This window comes from Danaus plexippus, assembly GCF_018135715.1.
Source record: "Danaus plexippus chromosome 13 unlocalized genomic scaffold, MEX_DaPlex mxdp_15, whole genome shotgun sequence".
Taxonomy (NCBI): Eukaryota; Metazoa; Arthropoda; class Insecta; order Lepidoptera; family Nymphalidae; genus Danaus; species Danaus plexippus.
The window spans coordinates 28,118-43,315 of NW_026869849.1; the positions used below are offsets into that span (position 1 = coordinate 28,118).

The 15,198-nt window shown below is 33.7% G+C and overlaps 1 protein-coding gene across 5 annotated transcripts in view; it reads right to left on the reverse strand.

Moving 5' to 3' along the window:
- The window catches only part of LOC116770219 (calcitonin gene-related peptide type 1 receptor), a 29,489-nt gene extending 22,467 nt beyond the window's left edge, over positions 1 to 7,022 (reverse strand). For 4 of the 5 annotated variants that reach the window (XM_061527852.1, XM_032661601.2, XM_061527851.1 and 1 more), the window contains exon 1: positions 6,812 to 7,022. The gene's annotated coding sequence lies outside the window, so the exon portion shown is untranslated. The remainder of the gene's footprint in view (positions 1 to 6,811) is intronic. The other variant, XM_032661600.2, reaches the window with a different exon arrangement.
- Positions 7,023 to 15,198: the final 8,176 nt, after the last annotated feature.

Genomic DNA, 15,198 nt, shown 5'->3' on the forward strand with positions numbered 1-15,198 from the left:
CACGCCATCCGCAACATCTCTTGGGGATGTCCATGGGTGACGATGACTACTGCCCATCAAGTGGGCCGTCTGCACGTTTCCCGCCGTGCTCATAAAAAAATAATAATGTTTTAATAACTGGTTTGCGTAAAACGCTCTAGAGCCAACAAGATATTCGATGTAAAGAGTTAAACCTTCAGTGTACCATATTTTTTTCTAGTTATTAGACTAGCAAAGGTGATAGACTTGACCTCTAGTTATTGCAACTACTTTAAATGATCTATCAGGAATTTCAATAGTAGTAGATTATTGGGGCTTACAGGTCGGCCCATGTGGTGTAGACTTCCTTTTCGTAGTCCCTTCAGTGGTTCGAATGTTCGATTATATAGCAGTAGACGACGGCAGCGATGACCAGGTCACGTTAGTAGGACAACACGGAGCATCAAGTAGGCAGTCAAAAGTTTTTTTTAAACTTTACGCATTGAGTATAATACTCATCATTATCGTCAAAACAAGGTTTTTTAGGTTTAGGAATAACCAATTGCAAAAATTTTGTAATGGATATCTAGTAAATTATGTTAAATATTTAAATTAAATTTGATATTTCTGATTTTTTTAAATTTTACAACAGCGGTTCGTATTTAAATGGAATTTAAATTGACCTTTAGGTATATCATAAAATGTATATTAAATATAAAAAGTTTATTAATAGACAACAGTCTTCAGAACTGGCCTCATAATATTTTTATGAATATTTTTCAGGAACATCTCGGGCCATTTAAAGTAACGTAAGTATGTGAAGGTATTTCAGTTTGAGTTCTTCTTGGATCGACAAACACCTCTTACAGAACATTGCAAAGACACTGGGGAACACACACACGGTCACATTTTAAATGTTTTATTATGAGAATACGGACTAAATTAGGGTTTTTTCTACTACTTTTGTTTATTCGTGTAGGTCTTGTGATAAAGGAACTATTAACACAATCATAAAGAAATACTGACAGAGTTTCCATGTTCATTCAAGCAAAACCTTTGTATAAAATAATAGCGGAACTTAACTTATACTAAGCTTTGGAAATGTCGTCACAGTTCATTGGTTGTTGTTCCATAGAAAATGAAGCCAGACAAAAAACTCTCTCTAGAATATAATAAATATTTTGTTCACGTTTTGGGAATTTATTTTTTAATGTTAATAAGTTCAGTTGGTAATTTTTAAAAACTTGGAAACATTATATTTAAAAATTGCGGTTACAATATTCAAATATTCATATTATAATAGGAGTCCACCCATTTTGTTACTTTTTCATAAGATGTAATTATTTAATATTGAATAACCTATAAATATATTTTATCGTCAAGTAAAGTGGCTCCTAGCTACAGATCTCGCACACCTCACAAGTATTTAATGTGATTACTATCTTGAGGTGTTACTGCATATATTTTAGAGTAAGTAAGAATTAACTGAAGGCCTCGGACTCGGGGTGGCTGAGGGACAACTGAATTCATAAAAACTGATTATAATCAAATTGACTGAAAAACCAAGTCGGACAATAAGTAAGTAATTACATAATTTCAAAAAGAAAACGAGACCGAGCTTGTTGAAAAAAGTCCAATATCTAACTAAAAGGTACTTTCATATAGACTTTAGGATTGTGAAAATGCTGTATTATACAGTTCTATAAAAATACACAGAAATCTAATACCATTGTATGTTAAAACTGCTAGAACGAATTAAAAGAGCATTTTTTAAATATTTATTTACGTACGCTGTGCATGTGTGTTAAATTAGTATGAATGTATAAAGAAATGAAAGAAAAGTGATGTGTTCGTACTCCTGAGTACCTTCCTTGATATCGTGAATATTACAGTTTAATTAAAGAAAAAATATATTAACCACAAGCTTTTTTTATTTGTAAAACCCTTGAGCGTGCTATCTGGAATGCATTTGGAATATTAAGCATATTTAGGATACGAATGTATGTACCAATAAATATACTTTGAATAAGAAAGGTCCGTCTCTGCTCGTGATTGTATAATATTTTATGTAAAGAGTCTAAGAATATAAAGGATTCGAGATCCCCACAGCGACGCCGTAAGCGCTCGCCGAAAATTATGAGGGATCTGTTTTGGTTGAACGGTGGGCACGACTCCACCCGAAGATTATATTTAGCTTCGATTCCAATTTTCTTTTACCTTTCAAAATAAGTAACATTTTATCGTCGAGAAAGTTTAAACCTCATCATAATTATTTCTATATTTACTGTCAAGATGCTGGGGGCATATGTGGCTTTGACTTTGCTTTTGGAAATTTTTAACGCACTGTCGATAAGCCGTAAACTTAAATTTCTCTGTTACTCCAAACTGAATATACTGTTTAGAAGGTACTGTTTATTATATTATGTTACACGATATGATATATGACACAACTGATTTCGTAAAGTAGAAGGTTTTGAATATTTTGCCAAGTTAACAAAAAACAATCATCTATACTTGCAAAGCAATTGACCGAGTTCATTTTAATTTAAGAAAATTAAACAGAATTTACAAACATTAAAATACATCCCCAAAGTTATTAAAGTCCTCTAATATGAGATATTTCAGTTTGACCTTGTCTAACATTTTCCGAGTATTTTCAAACTAGCACTAGGCGATGTCAATAAAGCCCCGCCGGGTTAATTGGTTCTGCGTCAGATTCGTTGCATTCGAATTCAAGTGTTTCGTAATATCCGGATTGTGACAGCCGACAAACGTCGAGGTCTGCTGACGTGGAAACAATCACTAAAAACTATTCTGTTTCCCGAATACAGACGGGAATCCGGGGAGACACTGTGACAGACGATACTACGCATTGCGAGAGTTGGTGTTGTTGAATGTTGATAAAGTGTAGGATTATTAAACATGTACGCGATGGCCGGACGATTCAACATTAATAAACGATATAAAAAACTCAAATATTTCTGTGAAAGCACTGGCACCGTTGCCCGAACATGTGAATGAATTTAGCAAGAAAAAAAGGTAAATTATATTGTCAGAAAATTATGACATTACTTTACGTAAAAGTTGGTAATGAGACTGGGACTTATTTAATTAAGGCGAGCAGTTGCATTGTGTCGTCAGCCACCACGGCGTATCGAATGACTCGTTCCGCGTTGTGGACTTGTGGCGTCTCCACATACACACGTGTAGTGTGTGGGAACCGGTCTCGACAGAACCAATATGTACTTTATAATAATAAATATAACGACAGGTTAATTGTGTTTACGAAATACACGCCTCATACAACATACTAAATATAGTATCACAAAAAAATATTTTCAAACTATTTCACTAAATATTCTTCACTGAAATCAACTTGTTGGTTTATTTCTATTATAATTAATTAAAGTACGGCCAGTAAGAATCCACGCTGATTATTCATACTTGTGATAAGGCAACCTTTCAAATATCCTGAAATTTTTCAGTGATTTTGTTTTATTATCTCATTATATTTTTGCGTTTTAACAAGTTGCAAAAAATATTTTTTAGAAATTGTTTGTAAAATACTTGTTATATGTATGTAACGTTTTTCTATTAAGTAATCACAATCTGTGAGCAACCGAGTGTCCGTCCGTTGACACACCGTGGTCGTGATGAGAGTTAACAAAGACTGTCTAGTGCTACTCGAGGGACATATTGTTTCCTACTTTAATACACGTTTTAAAGATCTCTTAACGGGAGGTCTCGATGTCATCTTATCCTAGTTGTATAGTTAATAAAAGATAGTTGTATAATTAGAGTGCTCTTATAATGCCTTCAGAGTCTTCTAATTTATTTCCATATTCAGTTCAAATAGATCCGTTTCGTTAAATCTGTAATGATTTCAACTTCCTCAAAACTTTGTATGGAAGGCAATTCCTTTAATGTTGTGTAGTGTTTGCTAATATTGTAACAAATTCATTTCTCTCCGTTTCTCACATAACACGCGTCTAAAGTACTGTATTATTTCAATAGTATAATGTATCCTCATACTAAATTGAATCACCCGCAAACAATCCCAAGTGAGAGGAGAGAGGTATCTTGGTTTCATGAATATAAATATACCGCCTAAACTAACCAAGTACATCTAACGTATATTGTTTTGTGTCGCTTTGACAATATTAATAGAAAATTTTATTCCATTTGTTTCGTTTAATAAGAGATGTAGCGAGTAAAATGAAACTAACTTCAAAGTGATTTAAATCGTTCTTGGTTCCGTTACGTTTAGTTAAAATCAACGGTTAGATAAATTGATCGCTATCTGAGAGTCAATTTCAAACTCGAGTTTCTACTTATTAATTATTACGTAATAAGTACATACAAACACATACGACACATACATATATATAGATATATATTTATGCATAATATTCTAAATTAAATAATAATATTACAACTTTCAAGTTCTTTGAGTGCGATAAATGTTGAAAGACGGTTTTCAATTGTCGTCGCGGAACTCACATTTATTAATGTATCTTTACACAATCTCCTTTTACTACATAAAGTTATATTATAAATGACGTCTTAAATGACTTCTTAGTAAGTACCAATAAACATGAGATCTAAGATTTTCGCGAGTATTCATTTAAATAAAACTAGTATTATTCGGATTTACTACGCGGATTTTATTATTTAAAAACTACATAATCCCGACGTTTCGGTTACTTTGCAGCAACCGTGATAACGGGCCACCTCGTCTGCCCGTGATCACGGTTGCTGCAAAGTAACCGAAACGTCGGGATTATGTAGTTTTTAAATAATAAAATCTGCGTAGTAAATCCGAATAATACTAGTTTTATTTATACCAATAAACATCCAAAAACCTAAAATATAAATTCCTGATTTCCTGTTTACAGAAAAATAATATTTTTCTGTTCTTTTGTTATTGGAACAGAACATGGTCGTGAAATCTTATTTACATAAACGAGCGACGTCTTCACGAGCAGAATATTGAGTCTCAATATTGTTGATTTTGGTCACATTTTGCTTCATCGCCTTAAACATTTCCAATAAGTTAAAAAACAAACTTGATGCAAACTATTTCCTCATTTTAATTTTAAAAGACTAACAGTATGTGTTTTTTTAAGTTATTCCCTCATATTAAGTAATATGTTAAAGATGTCGAAAACTATAAGTGAAAAAATTGTATGTCATTTTACCATGAAAAGTCTGGAAATGTGTAAGTTCTGTGAGCCATTTGGAGCGACAGCCGCGGATGTCCGCTGAAAGGCAATTTCCGAGGTTTTATGGTCGAATTACTTTAAGATGATTGCTGAGGAACGAACCGCGATCCGTTACTCTCCTACTGTATTGAGAATACTATCACTGAAACATAATTGGAATGTGGAATTGCTCGCCTTTGACTTGGAATCTTTTGAAAACCATTCGTACTATAAGTTAATATATAACTCTATCGATAGCGACCTCTGACCGCGGAGAAGCAAAATAGATCCAATTGTATTCAATAAAGGTTAAAATTTAAAGGACGGTTTGTTAAGTGAAATTATAAAAGACATTAAAAGTCTTTAACACTCCTTCTCTCTCGTTCAAACCTTTCATTCATTAGATCATATCGAGGGAACGCTGCGTGCACAGGAACTGAGACGCAAGCTGCAGCTCGCTCATCACAACCACTCGAAGCTATTTGATGTATCTAACATTTAATATATTTGTTGTGTTATTGTCCTAGTGAATGAATTTTATGAAATTTTCTGTCGTTAAGTATAAGTTAAAATGATTATTTACGCATAGAAAAGCGATCGATGCCATGTAATGTCTATTTAACATTGAATTTCCAACTTGTTTCATAAACTAATGAGGACTCTTTGAGCGATCACAAATTAATATTGGCTCATAAAGGTTTGATTTGAACGGACTAATTGTTAAAATTTTGCGTAATTTTGAATTTATTTTGCTAGAAACCAAAAATTATTTTTCAAGTATATGTAGACCTGGAACTGTGGCATTTAAAATATCAATGATTGACTTAGTTTTAACCAGATGGTACTTCTTGGTACCTCAATTAACGCTATACATATGGACACAGGGTTACTCATCGTCCACATAGTTGTGTTTATTTCTTACAGGATTTTTTATAAATATATTTTCATGAAATGTCTCGGAATACTCTCATAATCTTTTCGAACATTTTCGATGAATCATTTATTAATTATTGAGAAGATCTGCTTCTGAATGAAATGTACTTAACATCGAGAGACTGTAAATGGAACTTACCGAGTGCCAAAAATCTTTTGGTATATTAAAAACCCCTACATTTTGTCCCTCTTAAAATCACCAAATTAATCGCCTTCGAGTAGTGTGTTTAATTCATTACTACATTCAGAGTTGTTATTGTGTCAAGTGCACCGTTCTGTGATTGTGTGATTGTAGAAATCGATTCTGTTCTATGATTCGTCACAAGAATGACTTCAAGCTGCTACCGTCATTCATATTGAAATCAGATGCGTCCGCGTGAACTAAAGAAGAGGAACACAATCACACATCGTCTACTAACGTGCAATATTGACTTCAATGAACCGTATGTACCTCAATACGGATTAGAAATAATGAAAACTATGTTCACTAAAGAAAAACAAACAGTTGACTTATAAAATATACCAGAAGCTGAAGAAAAACAGCTTAATAAAAAGAATCGTGTTGAGTTTATGGGACGGCTTGAATAGAAGAGAATTTAATAAAAAGTTAAAAAAAATGTAACAAGAAGAAAATAAAATTGACACGTAAAGAAAAACACCTTAAACTTATGTGTTCGCATATGTTATACAGATGTATGTATATAAACATTACAACTAACCACATAAAGCTCCGGAATTGTCTCTCGAACTATGGAGATATCTCTGTGTATTAGGCAGATTACTTCTGTCCAGTCGGGAGTCGGGAGTCGGGAGTCGTAACGAGCGAGAGGCGACGAGCGAACCGCTCAGAGAGTCCGCGGCGACTGGAGCCGGCACGTTATCAGAGACGTATCATAACACGACACACTGCTTTTATTGAGATTAGACCAACGAAATAATACTATTATTATAATAGATATTACACGCTTCACATAACAAAAATAAAAAAAACTGTTTACTGGAAATAACAAGTGACTTGAATTATAATGATACCAGAGAGATGTGCGAATGAGGAGACGGACACGAAAAGTAAAAAAATGATATTAGGAGATTACGTTTTGCACAATTGATAACATTTAACAGAAAAAAAAATATATAAAAAATATATTGACAGATAGTAAGATTGTTATGGTTATGTCGAAGAGATAATAAGAGTTTGGTGAGAATGATCAAAAAATATGTGATATAACGCATACCACACGTTTACTGGAGCGAAGGACATTCGCTTTAAGATTAATTAATAACGATTTGAAACTACGAGTATATACAGCGGATGAATTAACACGCGACAAAGAAATGACAAAGATGTGATTTAAAGTTAAGGGAAGGAATTCTCTGCATTAGTAAAAATGTACTATTTTTACTGTTTATTAAATTTTGAACAACACATACTTTTAGTGGGACATATATCGTGTTTATAAAAGGATAACTGGTACTGAATCTGCTTCATGTTATAATTTATGTAATGTTCAGTCGTCATAGCCTAACCCGTGACGCGGGCGGCGGACTTGAGTTTTACGTCACTAAACAGTTCTTATGGTAATGTCGCTTTGAAGCACCTTAATATTACAATATTTTTTTACATGAACGATTCGTTGTTCACTCTCACTATTAAGGGAATATCTAATACTGTTCAGCACTCACCTCATACCTTTCGCACCTATCAACGCCCTGATTCATGATCGTGTGATGTTGTTCATAGACGATTGAGATTTGAAATATTTTAGGGGCTAAAAGTGTACAACTCTAAACAAAACTTGATTCCCAGTTCTTATCTATTTTGTTGTAAAGTGAAAGTTCATCTTTATGTTTATTGCATTTGAAATATTTCAGTAGTCACATTCGTCGTTAGTAGTCACAGTGTAGTTTGTATAAGTTAAGACTCGATGTGTTCGATTAAATCATGCAATATAATTTAAACAAAAAATAAAAATCGAATTTGTTCATCGACCGACACAGTGAGAGGTTTATAATATGACCCTGCTAAAAATACACGAAGGAAAGTGAAAAGGGACATCGGATCATTAATAAATGTCTGTATGAGGGAACCTGTCGAACAAATTGTAAGGCCGAGGCGGGAAGGTGTCATTTACAAAGTTATAATTGCGGTACAAGTTATTAAAGAGAATTCATTCGTTGCGGACAACGAGCCCACACACGAGTTACGAGCCTCGACGAACCGTCATCTCACACGTATCTCATCTGTTATGTTACAATTATTATAAAAGTCCGTATTTCATATTCATTTATCTCGTTTATCGTTTCACACATCCGTCAAGAGACAGCTTTGTTTGTTTATTCTGATAAAATGTTCTTTTTTTGTGAAATCATTTATTAAAATAACAAACACGTGACGGTAACGAAAGTCAAAATCATCAGCTCACCTTGTAATCCCCGTTATGAGGACTCCTATGTTATCTTGGGCCATCACAACGACACTCCAGGCTGACGTTTAAATTCTCACGATGTACATTTTTATTTTAGTTGCTTTAACTTTCACCTCGTTTCCGTAATCTCCTAACTGTTCTCGAAGTGCTTAATCTTCTTGCGTTTGTGGTTATGCGCTTGCATTTCAATTTGTAATCTTGTACAAATCGTTTCTGGACCCGCTTGCAGTGTGTTGCTGTAGTCTGGTGTTTCATGTTTTCCGTTACTTTACGTATGATCGCCGTCTTTTGATCTTCGTATTACGCACAATATTTGAGTGTATTTACGATTGCTTTGGATTTTGGGGTTCTGAAGTTTTGTCTGTAACTACTTTGAGATTCACTAGACTATAGATATTACTCTGCAGTATATCTGTGTGCGTTCACTGACCTTATATTCTGTCAAATAACTCGGGAAAAGAATATTAGTCAAACTTATTTCAGTTTCAGTAGTGACGTAACGTAAAAAAGTAATTCTTTGCAGAGTCTGTTTTGAAATACAATATTGATTGAACAGATTCTTTGAGTATCCTAGGTCTAATTTGGTCTATTTATAAGTAAAATATTGATTTTCTTTTGACACCTATGTAAACGTGGCATAGAACTAATTTTGTCGTTGATTCCTTGTTATGAACAGTTAGGAAATATATATCACTAGCAATAAGAAGTTAAAATATTAAATGTGTTCGTAAAGTAACAGTGAAAGCATCAAGATAAATTATAATCAGTGTAATGTAACATCTATAATGTATGAAAGTTTGTTGAAGGTCTCGTGTCACAAATATGAGAGAAACTCAAACGGAACAAACGCCGCGCGAGAAAACTTGATAGTTACAGACATCCGGACAAACAAAGCTGTCAGCCTTAATATAGTAGAGGAGATCGAGGGAGTGAACTTAGCGTAATGTTGTTAGATGATATGTTACAGCGCGACCGCATGTTATGAATTGTGAGAAAATAGTTTACTAAATGAATAAAAAAAAGTAAAAGATATAGATATGTCATATTTTCTATAAAACGGATTTATACAACAACATAACATATCCATAAATATAAAATTGTATTTCTTGGAAGATATTAACGACCTCCATTGTGTGTTTACATTTAATTATATTTATTACTCTACCTTTCCGAAATTGTTTCGATGCTCATAAGAGATAAGCCCCTTCATACCCCTTGTTGGCACAATTTGATATCATTTGAAGGTAATCTGTATCCTTGAAAACCATAAGACGCTTCAAATATCTCAGTCGTAAACGGGAAATATACAATAATATTGTTATGCAAAATGTTCCTCGCAACAGAAACGACCCGATTGCAAGCTTAGGGACATCGGCGTCAGGCCTGGCTCCACATGTAACATCGCTCGTGTTGGGGTTCCCGGAGAGCTTAACCTGATAATCAGAAGTTTTAATCAGTTTCCCATGAAAACATATCACTCGTAAGTTTTTGTTTATTGACACTACTGAAAGCGCAAATCCAGGCCACGAGAAGCTTCTCACGAAAATAATTAAATGGGGGCGCACGTCAGTATTTGTCGTAGTAAACAACTTCCATAGAGATTTATAGCTGAAACTTACATCATTATTTTAATCAGATGTTTTTAAACAGAATTGTTTTGTTACTATTAATAATAACATAATCGAAAACAGGCTAGGATGAACGTTTCATACACGATTTATTGTAACGAAAACCATTTCACTTAATCACAATAAGGAACTGCAGGGCCGCAGTCATGAATATCATAGTAAGGGGAATCGGAAACAAAACGAGGTCAGAGTGAAGATGTCATCTTCAAAAGATCCTAAACAGCTGAAGGGCGACTTAACTCTCTGACCAATTCGCCTCAATTCCAATTTTATTTGCAAAGTGTTTGTCGTATAAAACTTTTTATATTACTATGTACGGTGTGCGGTCAAGCCTGCCAGATATAAATTGGTCAACTTTGTATAGCATTCTATAAAAAAAGTACAAAGAAACTGTAAAAATTAATTTTAACAATAACATATTATATTCACAAAATAGAAAAATGAGGAAAAAAGGAGGAATTCGGAAATGTTCTGTTCTTTTTCCATGATACTCATCAATCACATTATTTTAAGTTGAAGGTTCGAGTAAATCCATCCTTAAAGCACATACAACTCTTAGAATATCAACCTTTAAGATTTTAATCTGCTCACATTATATCGTATACAGTTCTGTGTTGGTGAAGTCACGTTTATTTTGCGTGAGACGCTCTGAGAGGTGTCTTTTTGTACAAATCTCATAGTTGTTTTGTAAAAAATCTAAACAATTCTTTAAACTTCTTATAACAATGATCTGAATATTTTTGTCATGTTCACCTCCGACGCTTAATTCTACGATTAAATTAACTTTTTTAATCTCAAATATATTTTGTAAGTTTCATTATTTTAAACCAAATATACTGAATCTAAAGTTGTACTTCAAAGAACAACAAATATAGTGTGAAAAACTTTTTTTTATCGAATGAAAGCTGACCTGTAACGTAACTATTTCTCATAGTATTGAGAGTTATTTCGGGAGTTACTTGTAAACGCAAGCAAAATGAAATATTTGTTGAACGCTTCATTTATTCTCATTCAGTTTTAAAATTATTTGAAACACGTTTAGACGAAAGTAAACAAATCCGCAACACAATTTAATAAATATTTACCAGAGAAATTTCAAAGTTTGTTTTGTTAGCATTATCTTTTATGAGCGGCTCTGTGATATTACACTACAGCTAGTGTTCAAATTAATTTCAGTTTAATGGAAATTTGACATTAAATTTAAATAATATAACGGCGCTCTGCATGTATTGAATTACGTTCGTTTATGGCTTTTTTACTGTTCTGTTTATCAGAAAGTTGTGAAGGAGAGTCAGAATTTTAAAATAAATCGCTTGTGAAACTGTTTCTCACGAACATTACAGAGAGGCCAGTCCAGTCTAGAGTGTAGACTGCACACGATCAGGGAGACGATTGCAAGGAGCCGCAGTGCCGGTGGGCTGGTGTCATAGGTTATGTTCCTCGTTTACACAATATTTTTAATTGAGACATCTCCGTATATTACGGTAAGACGTGACACCACGACCTGTTCAATAAGAACGTCCAAGCAATAGAGTGGCGGTGAGGTCGTCAAACGTCGCATAAAACGAAGGTAAAACTTAATTGAACAAATACCGGGAGATATCGACCGGCCACCGCCGACCAGCGACCAGCGAACCCCGACCGCTGCCTCGGGGTGTTTGTGTCTGCAACATACTATTTTAACTGCCAACAATAACTTTCAAATAACAGACGAATTGAAAGTGATTGTTTTCATTAAAATATTATAATTCCTTATAACCTTGTTCTTGTCCAGTTCGTTGGAGGTCATCGAGCGCCGCTCGCCGGTTTTGGTCACACCGTTCTCATCTTTCGGGGTTTTCTTGTTAATTTGATTGAGGAAAGATAAAGATGGGGTTCATGACCCTTTATGTAGAGTTAATAGAATTGAAAATCAATAGTTTAGTGTGGGGTGTACGTTGGCTGTGGTTTTGTTATTTCTTAAAAAAGCTTACTCGTTGGTACTGAGATGTTATATACTTTATGTTTCCTTCTCATGCACTTATCATATTATTTTTGAAATTGAAAATTAAGAAATATGTTAAAAGAAATGGTAAATTATTGTGAATATAAAATTTATTATGACTTTACATAAATGTTGAGAAATTTCTCTGCAGTGATACAATATTATTGTTTAAATTTTCGAGTCACAAAAATATGCAGTTGCATTTGAATTTGACTAGAACATATAATCTGTTATATTATCTTAATATTCTTATAAGGAAGCTGAAATGTCAGTTTCAGACTCGTGTCGGGTGTTGCCATGTCGTTGTTGTGTCGTTGTCGTGTCGTTGTCGTCACTGTCAATGATAAATGACCTTTGAAACTGTTTTATCAAACGTTTTATCGATACTACATAATTTATCTTTTTACACGAATTATGATGAATGATTGATTAATTTATTGTTTTTTGTAAGACTATCCCCTCAACCCTTCAGTAATATATAAAAAGATATTTGGTGAAATATTTGTAACACAAGTGTTATTGGTCAGAAACTTATATACAAATAGAGTTACCGCTTTTTTCGTTATCAGATACACAAATACCTTGAGTGTCCTATACACGAGTACACATATGTGTATTTTATACATCCATATGATTCCTTGAGTCACATGTTCACGTACGTTCTGACTGTGCGTTCGGTCGTGACAGTCGTTCTACTAACACGAATGTGAATGTTTGATTGTGACGTTACTTCATCGTACTTTATTGTGGTGTTCTTTCTCATATGCTTCATAGTTCAGATACGGCGAGTCTGAATGTTGCGGGTACATGCTTCATGCTTGTTCACAGATGCCGCCTATATCACTGATCTATACGAGTATGACATAGTTACATTATAAAGTTTACTAATGCGTTTGTCAAGTCTGGCAAGTTGTATCTGAATAATAACATGCATCCCTGTAAAATTAATGAAAAACTTATACATCTGGTCCTAAATAGATAAAATAAGTAATGTTTTGTTCATTTAAATGAAACTAATCTAACATCTCGTCTGCCCGTGATCACGGATGCTGAAAAGTAACCTAAAACATCGGGAGTATGTAGTTGTAACAAAAAATAAAGCACACGTAGTATATCCGAAAAATATTAGTTTCATTTCAATGAATAAAACTCGCGAAAGTCTTAGATCTCATAATGTTTTAAACGATTATAATCAATACATGTAATTTATAACTAGAGACTTATAAATACCAAAAGCGCTTCAATACCTTGAGTGAGGATTATTATGAACCTATGCTGTTTATATTAAAAGTTATCGATAGCCGGGGAAATGCAAATGAAATACAATCAAAAGGGAAAAACAATAAAAAATATTTAATGTACCCTCGACCTGAACCCTTGCCTACAACATCTTTTTGTGAAGCGGAGCTGTCTGCACAGGAGTAAGGTTATATGTTACACAAAGATTCCTATTTAATATCGCTAACATGTCTCTAAAAAAGACCAAAAAGACCGCTAGCCTCATAGCAAATATCCGTATAATACACAAGCAATGCAATTCAAATAAATTTGCTTTGTATTTGACAGACTGCCTAGTTTAACAAGATGAACCGTCGAGTCGGACTGGCGTTTTATAAAAATCATGAGTGGCGCGTCTCGACTGGTTTATGTATAATTATAGAATAATAAGCAGTTAAAAATGTTTTCGGAGAAGAATAAAAGTAAGTTTCCGAATGGTTTTTATTAAAAACAGTAAAACCACATCTGTAACTTAGTTTGTGGACAGAAGAAAATCATTTTTTAAACGGAATTTGATTGAGTCAAGAAATTGAGTGCCAAATTGATTGATATGAAGCCAAATAAAAGCACATGTACCAAGTACAGAGGCTCGGTATATGAGGTCGATGCAGACTCTCCTGTGTGGTTTTTATGTGGGGCAGAGTGGAGCGGGGGAGGGAGGGATAGGGGGATGACAGGGGGCTGGTACATTATGGGGTGAGATGATCGTAAATTCAGATATGATTACTTTAATAATTCCTTAATAAGTATGTTCGTGGAATTTTGAAACAAAAAAACATATTGAATGTCAATACGAGTGTGTAGTATTTCTTTTTAATAAACACATTTTCCCTCACATACGAGCGGGATTCATAATTTCCCTTTATTATGACCAGCGAGCACTACTAGCTAATTAATAGCTGGTAATTTCCCTGGAGTGTTGTTGAATCATTGATAAGTTGTCGTTGAAAATCATAAATTTATTTATACGTGAGACTTGAATAGATTTTAAAATATTTACAAGGTGGGAAAATTTTGTTGTTTTTCAGAAATAGGGTAAGAAAGAAGTAAATTTTATCTTATAGATGCAGGGTGTCTCGTGGGTAGTAAAACATAAAATCATAAAGGAATATTTTCTAGGATTACCAATGGTTTGTCGTCAGTCTTTAAGAATGTGTGTTATGGTTGATTGATGAAAGCTTCAATGACACAATAAATAGTTATTCGTTTGTTTAAAGTGAACAGCATTCTCGCCTCTCTTAAACATCAAGAAAGTGACACAACTATAGGACCTGGACACAGTTCAATTAATCTAATTTGTTTATTATAACGTCATCGAACAATCCCACAGTGATTGTAAAAACTCTATTTAAAAAAATATGTTTGAGTTCACGTCAATGAATAACAACTCTGTTTGACGGATGTCACATGGATGATGGCGTGGAGTTAGTAACGTGGAGTCACATCGTAAGAGATCTTTTTTCAATGTTACTTGTGTGTAACCTTATCATTTTACAGTAGATTTATTCATGATTCATCATTATAACGAAACTTCATGTTCATTTTTGGAAAGTTAGCGCGTGACCTTTAGAAGCCATTAAGGAAGACCCATTAGCCATAACACAAAACTATAACCTTCACTGAGTTATTTAACAAATAATATCTATATTAAGCAGTATCTTATATGATGGAATATGGACTAATATTATTGCCCGCTTTCTATTATATTCATTTGAATTTAAAATCTTTTTATTTTGGTTAACCAACTACAACAACTTTTAAAAGAGAATAAGAAATAAAACAGTATGTTT